Source organism: Saccopteryx leptura, chromosome 2, assembly GCF_036850995.1.
Source record: "Saccopteryx leptura isolate mSacLep1 chromosome 2, mSacLep1_pri_phased_curated, whole genome shotgun sequence".
Classification (NCBI taxonomy): Eukaryota; Metazoa; Chordata; class Mammalia; order Chiroptera; family Emballonuridae; genus Saccopteryx; species Saccopteryx leptura.
The window spans coordinates 124,034,727-124,047,102 of NC_089504.1; the positions used below are offsets into that span (position 1 = coordinate 124,034,727).

The window sequence follows — 12,376 nt, forward strand, 5'->3', positions numbered from 1 at the left end:
TGGTAATGAGAAATACAACCTTTATAACACTACTTACTATTAATTATCTTTTACAAAAATGAAATTATTTTAGAATCTATAATGTTGCAAACCCTTTTCTTATAAAAAGTACAAATATATGTATTTCATTTATTAACAAATTAGTATTAAGAATAATTCTTCCTGGGCCAAATGGTTTCATAGGTGAAAGACTTAAATATTAAACTTGAAACCATAAAAATTCTAGAAGTAAACATAAGCAGTATGTTTTCATACTTTATATGTTTTATAGCATGGACAGTTTTATAGCAATATTTTTCTAATATATCACCTCAGGCAAGGGAAACAAAAGAAAAATAAACAAATGGGACTAATTAATCAAACTGAATAATTTTTGCACTACAAAAGAAACCATCAACAAAATTAAAAGACAATCTACTGAATGAAAGAACATATTTGTTGATACATCTGATAAGGGTTAATCTATAAATTTTATAAGGAAGTTACAAAATTCAACACCAAAATAAACAAACAATCCAATTAAAAATGGGCAACGTACTTAAATAGATACTTCTTTGAAAAGGATACGCAAATGGCCAATAGACTATGATGCTCTATGTCACTAATCATCAGAGGGATACAAATTAAAACCACAATGAGATATCACTTCATACCTCTCAGAATGGTTATCACCAATAAAGTCACAAACAACAAGTGTTGGCAATGTTGTGGAAAAAAAGGAATCTTCATACATTGTTGGTAGGAATGCAGATTGGTCCAAGCCACTGTGGAAAGCAGTATGGTGTTACCTCAAAAAATTATAAATGAAACTGCCTTTAATACCTAGCAATTCTACTTCTGAGAATATGTCCACAAAAACTCAAAACACTAATTTGAAAAAATATATGCTCATTATATTTATTGTATCATTATTTACAATAGCCAGGATATGACAGCAACCAGATACCCATCAGTAGATGAGTGGATCACAAAGCTGTGGCACATTAACACAGTGGAGTACTGCTCTGCAGTAGAAAGAAAAGGAAATCTTACCTTTTGTGACAGCATGGATGGACCTGGAGATTGTGCTAATGAAATAAGCCAGTCAGAGAAAGACAACTACCATGTGATTTTACTTATATGTGAAATGTAATGAAAAAAAAAAAAACTAACAAACTAAATTGAAACAAACTCTTAGATACAGAGAACAGACTGACAGCTCTAAAAGTGAGGGAGGGGGATTTAGAGGTTGGGTGGAAAAGATAAAGGGATTAAGTGAACAAAACAAAACAAAACAAAATAAAACTCATAGACATAGACAACAGTATGGTGGTTACAAAAAGGAAAGGAGAGTGGAGGGAGATGGAAGAGGGCAAAGGGGGTAAATGGTGATGGAAGGAGACTTGGCTTAGGGTGGTGAACACAAAATACACAGATGATTTATTATAAAATTGTGTACCTGAAATTAATGTAATTTTATTAATCCATGTCACCCCAATAAATTCAATTAAAAAATAACTCATCTCCAAGATAGTGTATAATAGGGAAGTGGTTACACAGATAAATAAAATGTGGTCCCTGATCTCAGGAAGTTTTTTACTCCATAGAGAGATACACTACCAAAACTAACCACAATACAAGGTGATGTGAAAATAAGGTGGTAGACTTAATATTTTAAGTAGTATTTTGTAATTTATTAAACTCTGCATGGAGGAAGGAAATGAAGGGAACACTCATACTTCTGTCTCTTCATTCACCCAATTATGTTTTCTTTTATAAATAGATACCACTCAGCACTGTTAGACTCTGTTTAAATATTGTCGTGTGATAGCCTGGGGGTGGGGGAGGGGATCATTAGATTGAAAAGGCTAATCTTCCAGACATAAGATAAAACATAGCCTCAAAATGTTTTCATTAAAGGGTGTTTATTTTCATATTTTCAAAGCTGCCACAGTGTCTGTTCAGTGAAACACTGAGTATCTGTCTCTTAAAGGTATCGATTTATGTTTCCCACCGAAGAATTTATGACCTTTTCGTGTTCTAGTGGCTGATTTCTTTATCAAGTATGGTATATAATAAGTCAGTGAAAGCTGAGTTACCTGAATCCTGTTAAGTCATTTCCACTAAAAGGCCTATACTCTTGCTCTAACCTGGGTAAGAATTTTTTCCCCCAAAGCCCAATTATGAATGTTCTTACTTTCTCTAGCTCTCTGCTTAAATATCACCTCCTCTGAAGTTATTCCTCAAATCCTACTGAAAACACTCCCATCCTCTTCTCCCCTCAACTTTGTTTTCTCTACTTCGTTTTATTTTCATCTTAGAACATTTAGATTCCCAAATTGTATTATTTATAATTTTGTTTACCTTTTAATTATTTATTGTCCTCACTAGACTATGAGCTCTGTAAAGGCATTAATTATATTCTTAATACTTAGAATATTATATGACATATATTAGGTCTTCAATAAATAGCACAGTCATGAACTGTTTAATGATAGAAATATGTTCAGAGAAATGTGTTGTTAAGCTATTTTGTCATTGTGCAGACATCAGAGAACGTACTTACACAAACTTAGATGATGTAGCTAACTACACACCTAGTGTGTAGCTAACTACACACCTAGTGTATGTGGTATAGCCTACTGCTCCTAGGCTACAAAGGTGTACAGCATGTTACTTTACTGTACACTGCAGACAATTGTAACACTATGGTATTTGTGTACCTAAACATAGAAAATACAGTAAAATGGTGGTTTTCATCAGAGCAATTAACTTGCAGACTAGCACAAAATTTCTGGCAGACCTGTGGTTGAAAACCATTGGTATAAAAGATGCTAAATGATACATCTGCATAGGTTACTTATTATGCTTGGAACTTGCAGGACTGGAATTTTCCCTGGAGAAGTCAGTCAGTGAGTGGTGAGTAAGTGTAAAGGCATAGAACATCGTTGTACTCTACTGTAGACTTGACAAACACAGTATGATTAGGCTACAAAAAAATTTTATTTTTCTAAAGAAAATTTCTTTAATAATAAATTAACCTTAGCTTACTATACTATACTTTTTGACTTTATAAATGTTTTAATGTTTTGAAACTTTTAACTCCTGTAATAATATTAAGTTAAAAACACAAACCTGTACAGCTGTACAAAAAGTTTCAAATATTTTTATTTATAAAGCTTTTTCTATTTATTATTTATTTATTTATTTCACTTTTTAAACTTTTTTGTTAAAACTAAGACACAAACACACCTTAGCTAAGGCCTATTCAGGGTCCAGCTTTTCATTATTACTGTCTTCCATCCTCACAACTGGAAGATCTTCAGGGACAATAACATGCATGGAGCTGTCATCTACGATGATAATAATGCCTTCTTCTGGACCAGCCCAAGGCTTTTCTTGAGGAAATGTCACTTTTTTCAGAAATATGTCTATGACATTTTTCTGGATTTCCTTCTTTTATTTTATTATAGATTTGCTTGCAAGCAGATAATACACCAATAACTTTCCTATTTTTTTTTTCTTAAGTGAGAAGCAGGGAGGCAGAGAGACAGACTCCCCCTGCATGTATCCAGATCCACCCAGCAAGCCCACTAGGGGGTGATGTTCTGCCCATCTGGGGCCCTTGTTTCATTGCTTGGTAACTGAGATATTTTAGCACCAAAGGTGAGGCCATGGAACCATTCTCAGAGCCCAGGGCCAACTTGTTCCAATTGAGCCATGGCTGTGGGAAGGGAAGAGAGAGATAAAGACAGAGAGAGAGAGAGAGAGAGAGAGGGAAGGGGGGGAGAAGTAGGTCATCACTTCTCCTGTAGGCCCTGACTAGAAATTGAACCTGGGATATCCACACGCCAGGCTGATGCTCTACTGCTGAGCCAACCATCCAGGGCCAACATTTTTCTCTATCAATGAAAACCTTTTTGAGTTAGAGTCCAGTTCTCAAACTTTTTAAGGAGCTTGTTGAGGTTGGTAATAGTTTCTGCTCAACCCTTCATTATGAAATGTTATATACTTTATTATAACTGGCAGCACAGGAAGTTTGTTTACAAAAGCTATCTCCACAAACATATGAGTAATGCACTATGCTACAATATTACCTGGCTAGAAAGTCACTAGGTGATAGAATTTTTCAGCTCCATTATAATATCATGAGACCACTGTCATATATGTAGTCCATCATTAACTAAAACATTATTATCCAATACATGACTGTGGTAAAATATCTTAGTGAATTAATATATTTTGAGAAGAAGAAATTAATCATGATAGAAAGGATTAGGGATATATTATAGGTGGCACTTTAACTCTAATTTACAGTTGAAATATTAGCAAATGAAAGGGGTAGGAGAGAAAAGTTCAGAGAAAAGCATAAAGAAAGATAGATCAGAAGGGGAAAAAAATGAAGAACTTTGTGAGTGAACAGATTCCACATATCTGGCCTAGAATGCTTGCACTGAAACCTCAGCTTGAGAGAGTGGCTTGAAGTAAGATTTATATGTTACTGGTATGTACTGCTTAGATTGACAATCATGACACATTAATATTTTAGTTGAAGAAGTGACATATCAGGGATGTCTGGGAAAAAAATACACTGTAAAAAAAAATACACTGCTGTAAATAAAAATGAGAACAAAAACAGAGGGCTCATGGTCAGGCAAGACTGGCCTTAAACTGAAGGAAGTAAACAGACTGTCAAAACTTCACTATAATCTCGCTGCAAGATAAAGACCTCTAGTAAACCAATTTTCAGGTTCTCTTTTTGTAGAGCTGTGTTTTGGAAAAATAAGGTTAAATAATCATTATGAGAGTAGCGTTGATAGAAAAAAGGAAAGAATATCTGGTTGAAGGTATCTACCCTAGGCTTAACATCAGTTGAGTTTGGGCAACTAACTCCCTAAGAATTCTTAATCTCAGGCACATTTATCAAAACCGCACACATTTTATTAGGAACACAGATTTCTTCCCTGTAGGCGGTTGTGAATCTTATGATACACAACATTCTTTCCCAGATTAGGTTAGAAATGATTTTTTTCTTGACAGAAGTGAGAAATGGCCAGCTGCTCACTCCAGCATGTTTCGGCCACAAAAGGGTGACTGCGCCGCATGAATGAACAATTTGGTCATAATCTAAACTCTGTCCTTCAGCTCTCTTCAAGACCATATTTTGTATCCACATCAAAAAATATATCTGTCTCTCAGGTATGGACTTTCTACAATAAATCAAGAGGCCAGACACTTGATTTGCCTAGCAGCCTTTTCTCTCCTAGAAAACATGCCACTGGGAAGTCAAACAATAATCCTAAATTCTTAAATTAGATAAAAACTAATGAATGCACCACAATACAATAAAACCATAATTTTTTGGATTATCTCTTCTACTAGATGGATAATGGTCATTGAATCTTATCCATTGTATTAATTATTGTAAGTACTGGGTGTTTACTTTTATCTTTTGTTTTTGATTTTTGGGAGGTTTTTTCTTTTGTTTTGGCCCAAATTAATATAAGTAGTAAATCAAACAAAGAATCATTTTCTAGTATCTGATGACTTTTAGGCAGGCTTGTTAGACACTGCTCCAACCTGATATTACTAGAAATTTGCACATTCAAAATGTATGAGAGTCTTGCAGTCTCACCTTCTTATGGACTCATTCTTAGCAGAGCATGTTAATTCTCTCAAGCAGTGGTCATAATTAACTCTTAGTTGCCTGAGGTTGAGCAGGCAAGCAATTCAGTCAATTTTAGTAGACTTGGTGCACCTATTTTTCTTTTTAAGATTTGGCTTGTAGCTTTTCACTCTCAGAGGACAATTTTATATACTGTAAGTTCTTGGGAGAGAGTTTGTTTTAACTCCCAAGTAGGGAACACAAAATTAGCTACAGACCCATGTTAAAAAAAAAAAAAAAAGCAACAACAACAAACTCAGAACAGGTATATAGAGGAGAATCAACTTGAGGTTTCAGGGTAGAAGTGGACCAAACAGGACTGACATTAAGCCTAAGGAAATGGAATCAGCAGAACAGTAATAGAAGCGGAAATCTAGAGCAAAAGATGATTTAGAAAGAAACTTAAGTCTAGTTTTCTCTAATAAACTATGTTTGAAAGTGGCATATAAAAGTATATGTAAGTATAGTTACAGGCATACCTCACAGATACTGCAGGTTTAGTTCTAGACCACGGACCCACTGGGAGTATCACATTACATAAATCACACAACAATCTTGGGTTTTCTAGTGCATATGAAAGTTATGTTTACACTATACTATAGTATATTAAGTGTACAATAGCATTACTTCCAAGAAAAAGTACATAATTTAGTTAAAAAATACTTTGTCATTGAAAGATTCTAACCATCATCTGAGCCTTCAGAGAATGTACACTCTGCTCATGCAGGGTCTTACCTCCATGCTGATGGCTGCCGACTGATCAGGATGGCGTTTGCTAAAGGCTGGGCAGCTCTGGTAATTTCTTAAAACAAATAAAAAATAAAGTTTGCCAGATCTATTGACTCTTCCTTCCACAAATGATTTCTCTGTAACATGCTAAGCTGTTTGATAATATTTTATCTATAGAACTTCTTTAAAATTGAAGTCAGTTCTGCCTGACCAGGCAGTGGCACAGTGGATAGAGCATCAGACTGGGATGTGGAGGACACAGGTTTGAAACCCCGAGGTTGCCAGCTTGAGTGCGGGCTCATCTGGCTTGAGCAAAAAAAAGCTCACCAGCTTGACCCAAGGTCGCTGGCTCGACAAGGGATCACTCAGTCTGCTGTAGCCCCCCAGTCAAACCACATATGAGAAAGCAATCAATGAACAACTAAGGTGCCGCAATGAAGAATTGATGCTTCTCATCTCTATCCCTTCCTGTCTGTCTGTCTCTATCTTTCCCTCTCTGTGTCTCTATCACACACACACACACACACACACACAAAATGAAGTCAGTTCTTTCAAACTCTGCCAGTGCTTTAGAAAATACGTATATATAATATTCTAAAACAGTTGTTGTCATATCAAATGCCTTTACAGCATCTTCACGAGGAATAGGCTCCATCTCAAGAAACCATTCTCAGACTGACCAGGCGACGTTGCATTGGATAGAGTGTCAGACTTGGGAAGCAGAGGACCCAGGTTTGAAACCCTGAGGTTGCTGACTTGAGTGTGGGCTCACCAGCTTAAGCACAGAGTTGCTGGCTTGAGCATGGGATCATAGATATGACCCCATGGTCGCTGACTTGAGCCCAAGGTCAGTGGATTGAGTAAGGGGTCACTGGCTCTGCTGGAGCCCCCTAGTCAAGACACATATGAGAAAGCAATCAATGAAAAACTAAGGTGCTACAGCGAAGAATTGATGCTTCTCATCTCTCTCCCTTCCTGTCTGTCTATCCCTCTCTCTGACTCTCTGTCTCTCAAAAAAAGAGTGAAAAAAAAACCACTCTGTATGGCCAGTAGTTGCAGCCATCCTGGCCGTGCCCATGCAGGTTCTCATTGAATTCAGACAGACAGTAAAGAAACAGTGGAGCCAAAAAATGGTGGCCCATTTCTTTATTAAGGTCTCACACTGGCCAATGAGCAAACACACAGGGAAAACACTTCCCTTTCATTCAGGGCTCCCAAAGTCACTGACACATTCTCCGGTTCCACAACCAAGAGAATCTCCTCCGGTTTCTCCTAGAATCAAAGGCCCCACCAGTCTCAGCAGAACTCATAAAGCCCCTCAGCTTTGGTTCCCCATCTGCACACCTTTTCATTTCTCTACCAACATGGCTTCTCCTTCAGCACTCTGCATTCTCTCTGCTCTCACTCTGCAAACATGGCTTCTTTCTGCCTCTTCTTTCTTCTCTCTCTTTTCAAAACTTTCTGGCGTGAAAAATCTCTCCTCCAACAAACATTAGCAAAACAATGGCCCTTCCCAAGCAGGAAGGTAATTTGCAATTTCACAGACCACATATACCTGGCACTGCCCAGCACCCAATATAAACTATAAGTGAGCAATCATAAAAATCATATTTTATAAACTTATTTGACCAACACAGTCTCTTATTGCTTATCCATAAGAAGCAACACCTCATTATTAACATTCTGTTATGACATTGCAGCAATTCAGTCACATCTTCTGGCTCCACTTCTAATTCTATTTTATTTGCTCTTCCGGCCATATCTGCAGTTACTTCTTCCACTGAAGTCTTGAAACCCTTAAATGCATCCCCAAGGAATAGAATCAACTTCTTACAAACTGTTAATGTTGATATTTTGACCTCTTCCCATAAATCACAAATGTTCTTAATGGCATCTAGAATGGTCCATTCTTTTCAGAAGGATTATTTATTTTGTCAGAACCATCAGAGGTGTCACCATCTATGGCAGTTATAACCTCACAGAATGTAGGTTTCAAATAATAACACTTTAAAGTCAAAATTATTCCTTGACCCACAGACTGCAGAGTGGTGTTGTGTTAGCAGGTATGAAAACATGAATCTTCTATATCTCTATCAGAGCTCTTGGGTGACCAGGCGCTTTGTCAATGAGCAGTAATATTTTAGAAGAAATTTTATTATCTGAACACTAGGTCTCCAGTGGGCTTCAAATATTTAGTGAACCATGTTGTAAACAAATGTGATGCCCTCAGGCTTTGTTCTTTATTTAAAGAGAAATGGTAGAGTAGATTTAGCATAATTCTTTCTTATTAATTTTTTTTTTTTGTATTTTTCTGAAGTGAGAAGCGGGGAGGCAAAGAGACAGACTCTTGCATGCGCCTGACCGGGATCCACCTGGTATGCCCACTAGGGAGCGATGCTCTGCCCATCTGGGATGTTGCTCTGTTGCAACTGGAGACATTCTAGTTCCTGAGGCAGAGGTCATGGAGCGATCCTTAGTGCCTGGGCCAACTTTGCTCCAATGGAGCCTTGGCTGCAGGAGTGGAAGAGAGAGGTAGAGAAAAAGGAGAGAGGAGGGGTGCAGAGCAGCTAGGTGCATCTCCTGTGTGCCCTGGCCAGGAATTGAACCCGGGACTTCCACACGCCGGTCCAATGCTCTACCACTGAGCCAACCAGCCAGGGCTAGCATAATTTTTAATGGAACTAGGATTAAGTTAAAGCAGCATTTTCAACCATTTTCACTTTACGGCATACATAAATTAATTATTAAAATTCTGAACCACACCAAAAAATGTTATATTTTTGCCCCATGACCATATATATATGATTCACTTATACCAGATGGCTACTTTTGTGTTGGCTGTTGTCATTTTTTTATATGACAATTTAAGGGAAAAGTCAGTGTCCCTGAGTAAATAGTCAGGTATTGCATTTTTTAAAACTTCCTGCAGTGCACCAGTGTGCCATGACACATCATTTAAAAATTACTGGGTTAAAGCATTGGCTTGAACATTTTCTTTAATTTTTTTTATAAAATTAAATTTAATGGAGTGACAGTGATCAATAAGAGTACACAGGTCTCAGGTAAATATATCTATATCATTTAAACTATTGATTGCATTTTGAATCCATCACCCAAAGTCAAATCATTTTGTCCCTCTTTGCTCCCCTTTCTGAACCACCTCTCTTTCAACCCCCTCCTCCTGGTAACCACTTCACTTTTACCTGTGTCCAATAGTCTCAGTTTTATATCCCACCTATGTGTGAAATCATACAGTTCTTTGCTTTTTCTGATTTTCTTATTTCACATAGTCTAATATTCTCCAGGTCCATCCATATTGTTATAAATGTCACTATGTCATCATTTCTTATGGCTGAATAATATTCCATTGTGTATATGCACCACATCTTTTTTATCCAATCCTCTACTGAGGGACACTTAGTCTGTTTCCATGTCTTGGTCACCATGAATAATGCTACAATAAACATGGGGGTGCATGTGCCTTTGAGAATTAATGTTTCCGAGTTTTTTTGGTAGATATCCAGGAGAAGGATTGTTGGGTCATATGGGAGTTCTATTCTTAAATTTTTGAGGAACCACCATACTGTCTTCCATAATGGCTATGCCACTTTACATTCCCACTAGCAGTGAATGAGGGTTTCTTTTTCTCTACAACCTCTCCAACACTTCTTATTATGTGTCTTGTTGACAATAACCAATCTAACAGGTGTGGGGGCTTTAATTTAAAGTCACCAGCTTCATTAGTTCCTCAAAAGAGAGTCAGTCTGTCTTTTGAAGCTTTGAAGCCAGTCATTGACTTCTCGTGTCTAGCTATGAAAGTCCTAAATGACATCATCTTCCAGTAGAAGGCTATTTAATCTACATTAAAAAGCTGTTGTTTAATGCATAAACCTTCATTAATTATCTTAACTAGATCTTCTGAATAACTTACTGCAACTTCGGCATACATCATTCTTTGCTCCTTCACTTTGCACATTTATGTTATGGCTATAGCTTCTTTCCTTAAACCTCATGAACCAATTTCTGCTCACCACAAACTTTTCTTCTGCAGCTCCTTCACCTCTCTCAGCCCTTATAAAATTGAAGAAAATTAGGGCCTTATTTCGGATTAAACCTTGGCTTAAAAAAACATTAAAGGAATATTGTGTCTGTTTTGATCTTCTATCAAGACCACTGAAATTTTTTCCTTATCAGCAATAAGACTAATTTGCTTTCTTATCAATCATGTGTATAATGGAGTAGCACTTTCATTTTCCTTCAAAAACTTTCTTTAAAAAAATGAAACTGGAGTGATGTCATAGAAATGGCGCCGTGAGGACACGGACCAAAAAATCTCCCCAAAATTTCAACAAGTTCATTAACCAGAGACAGAAAAATCTATCCTTGGAGCATCCGAGAGTTCCACACCCTGAAGGCGAAGGTAAGATCGAGCGAAAAATTGGCTAAATATATGATCAACCCTGAGAGAAATAAGTCGGACAAAGAAACTCTCTGCCTTCCTCACTAACCTGAGCAAAGGCTGCTTTCACTTGTAACTGAGAGTCGGGAGGAGCTAGGGGTGTGGAGGTAGCTAGGCTGCGGCGCGGACGTTCCTTCAAGCTGAGGAAAGAGTGTGCCTGTGGTGAATCAGCCCACGCAAGCAAACGCCTGTGCGCCATGCCCCGAGCATCCCAGCCACCACCCGTGCCGTGGGCAGCCCAGCTTCCCGCGTGCCAGGCTGTGAGCAGCCCAGCCTCCCATACCGCAAACAGCCTGTGCACATGGGGAGCAACCACCGCGTGCGAGTAATCACCGGCGCCAGGAGCAGCAGCTGCCAGCGGCGAATGGGAAGTGTGCCAAAGCGAAATTCCCTACACCCGAGCCTCTCTAGGCAGGCGGAGCGCCTCACCCAGCCATTCAAGCTAACAATCAAACATTGGGGGAGGGGCACGCGCGCAGCTTGCAGTTCATTCTGGAGAAATTCCACGGATCCAATCGCTGAAATTAGCTTAACCCACAGGCTGCTCACCTCCCAACTGACCTACGCGGCCTCTAATTGACAAGATCTCTCTCAGTCCAGCTATCCAAGACAAGAGGCATGATATTTTTTAGTGCCTCTTGCTAAAGGGGTGGGGGCAACTTCTGATTGGCAGAGCTTTCATAATCGGGGATATATGCTAAAAAGAGGGACTTGGCAGTGTTAAGACCTCCTGTACTGCAGGCAGTGACTAGTGCATCTTCTTCCCAGACAAAACAACCTACAAAGTGTGGAAAGCCTGGGGACAGTGGTCCCACAGAGTGCTAGGTAGGCCTGGAAGCTCAGAGAAGGTCATCTTGAGAGCAATTGGCTCCCAGCCCTGCCTGATTATGCTGGCTGCTCTGACTGCCAGAGCCTTACCCAGAGCTCTGCATTAGGTGGGGATAGAATGGGGATTTTCCAGCTCTCTAAGCCTCTTACTTCCCAGGCAAAGGCAGCGGCAGCCTCATAGTGGATCATCAGGCTGCTAATCCAGGAAGGAGAGACTAGGAGAGAGGCTCCGGGAAAATGGACTCACTCATTGTTGGAGCCTGCAAACGCTAACAAGCCTTGATTACCAACGAGACTGAAGCCAAATATATGACATTGCTGTAAAGTCTCATCAACTGCAAATCCCTACCTAAGCGTGCCACAGGGGCAGAGCCTGGGGTACAGAGTCACCGACCAGGAAGAGGGAGAGGAAAGAAAAGGGAAGAAGTTAACCTCTCAAATTCAAGAAAAATCCACAGACTTTATCATTTGTTCCACTATTTTTTTGTTTGTTTCTTTCTTTCATCTTCTTGCCTTTACTAGTATTATTTCTATTTCCCCCACCTTGGTCCTTTTATTCTTTACCAGTCTTACTCTTTCCTTTTCTTGAACTACACTACCCATAAGTGTTTCATTTTATTTCTTTTTTTCTTCCTTACTCTCCATGAGGGTTACACTCCAAAACCCTTAACTCTCTCTCTTTTTGTTTTTTTTTCTTTTTTCTTCCTTTCCTTTTC

At 38.6% G+C, this 12,376-nt stretch overlaps 1 pseudogene; it reads right to left on the reverse strand.

Moving 5' to 3' along the window:
• Positions 1-3,243: 3,243 nt before the first annotated feature.
• On the reverse strand, positions 3,244-11,031 carry LOC136391510 (tigger transposable element-derived protein 1-like; annotated as a pseudogene).
• Between the last annotated feature and the right edge of the window lie 1,345 nt (positions 11,032-12,376).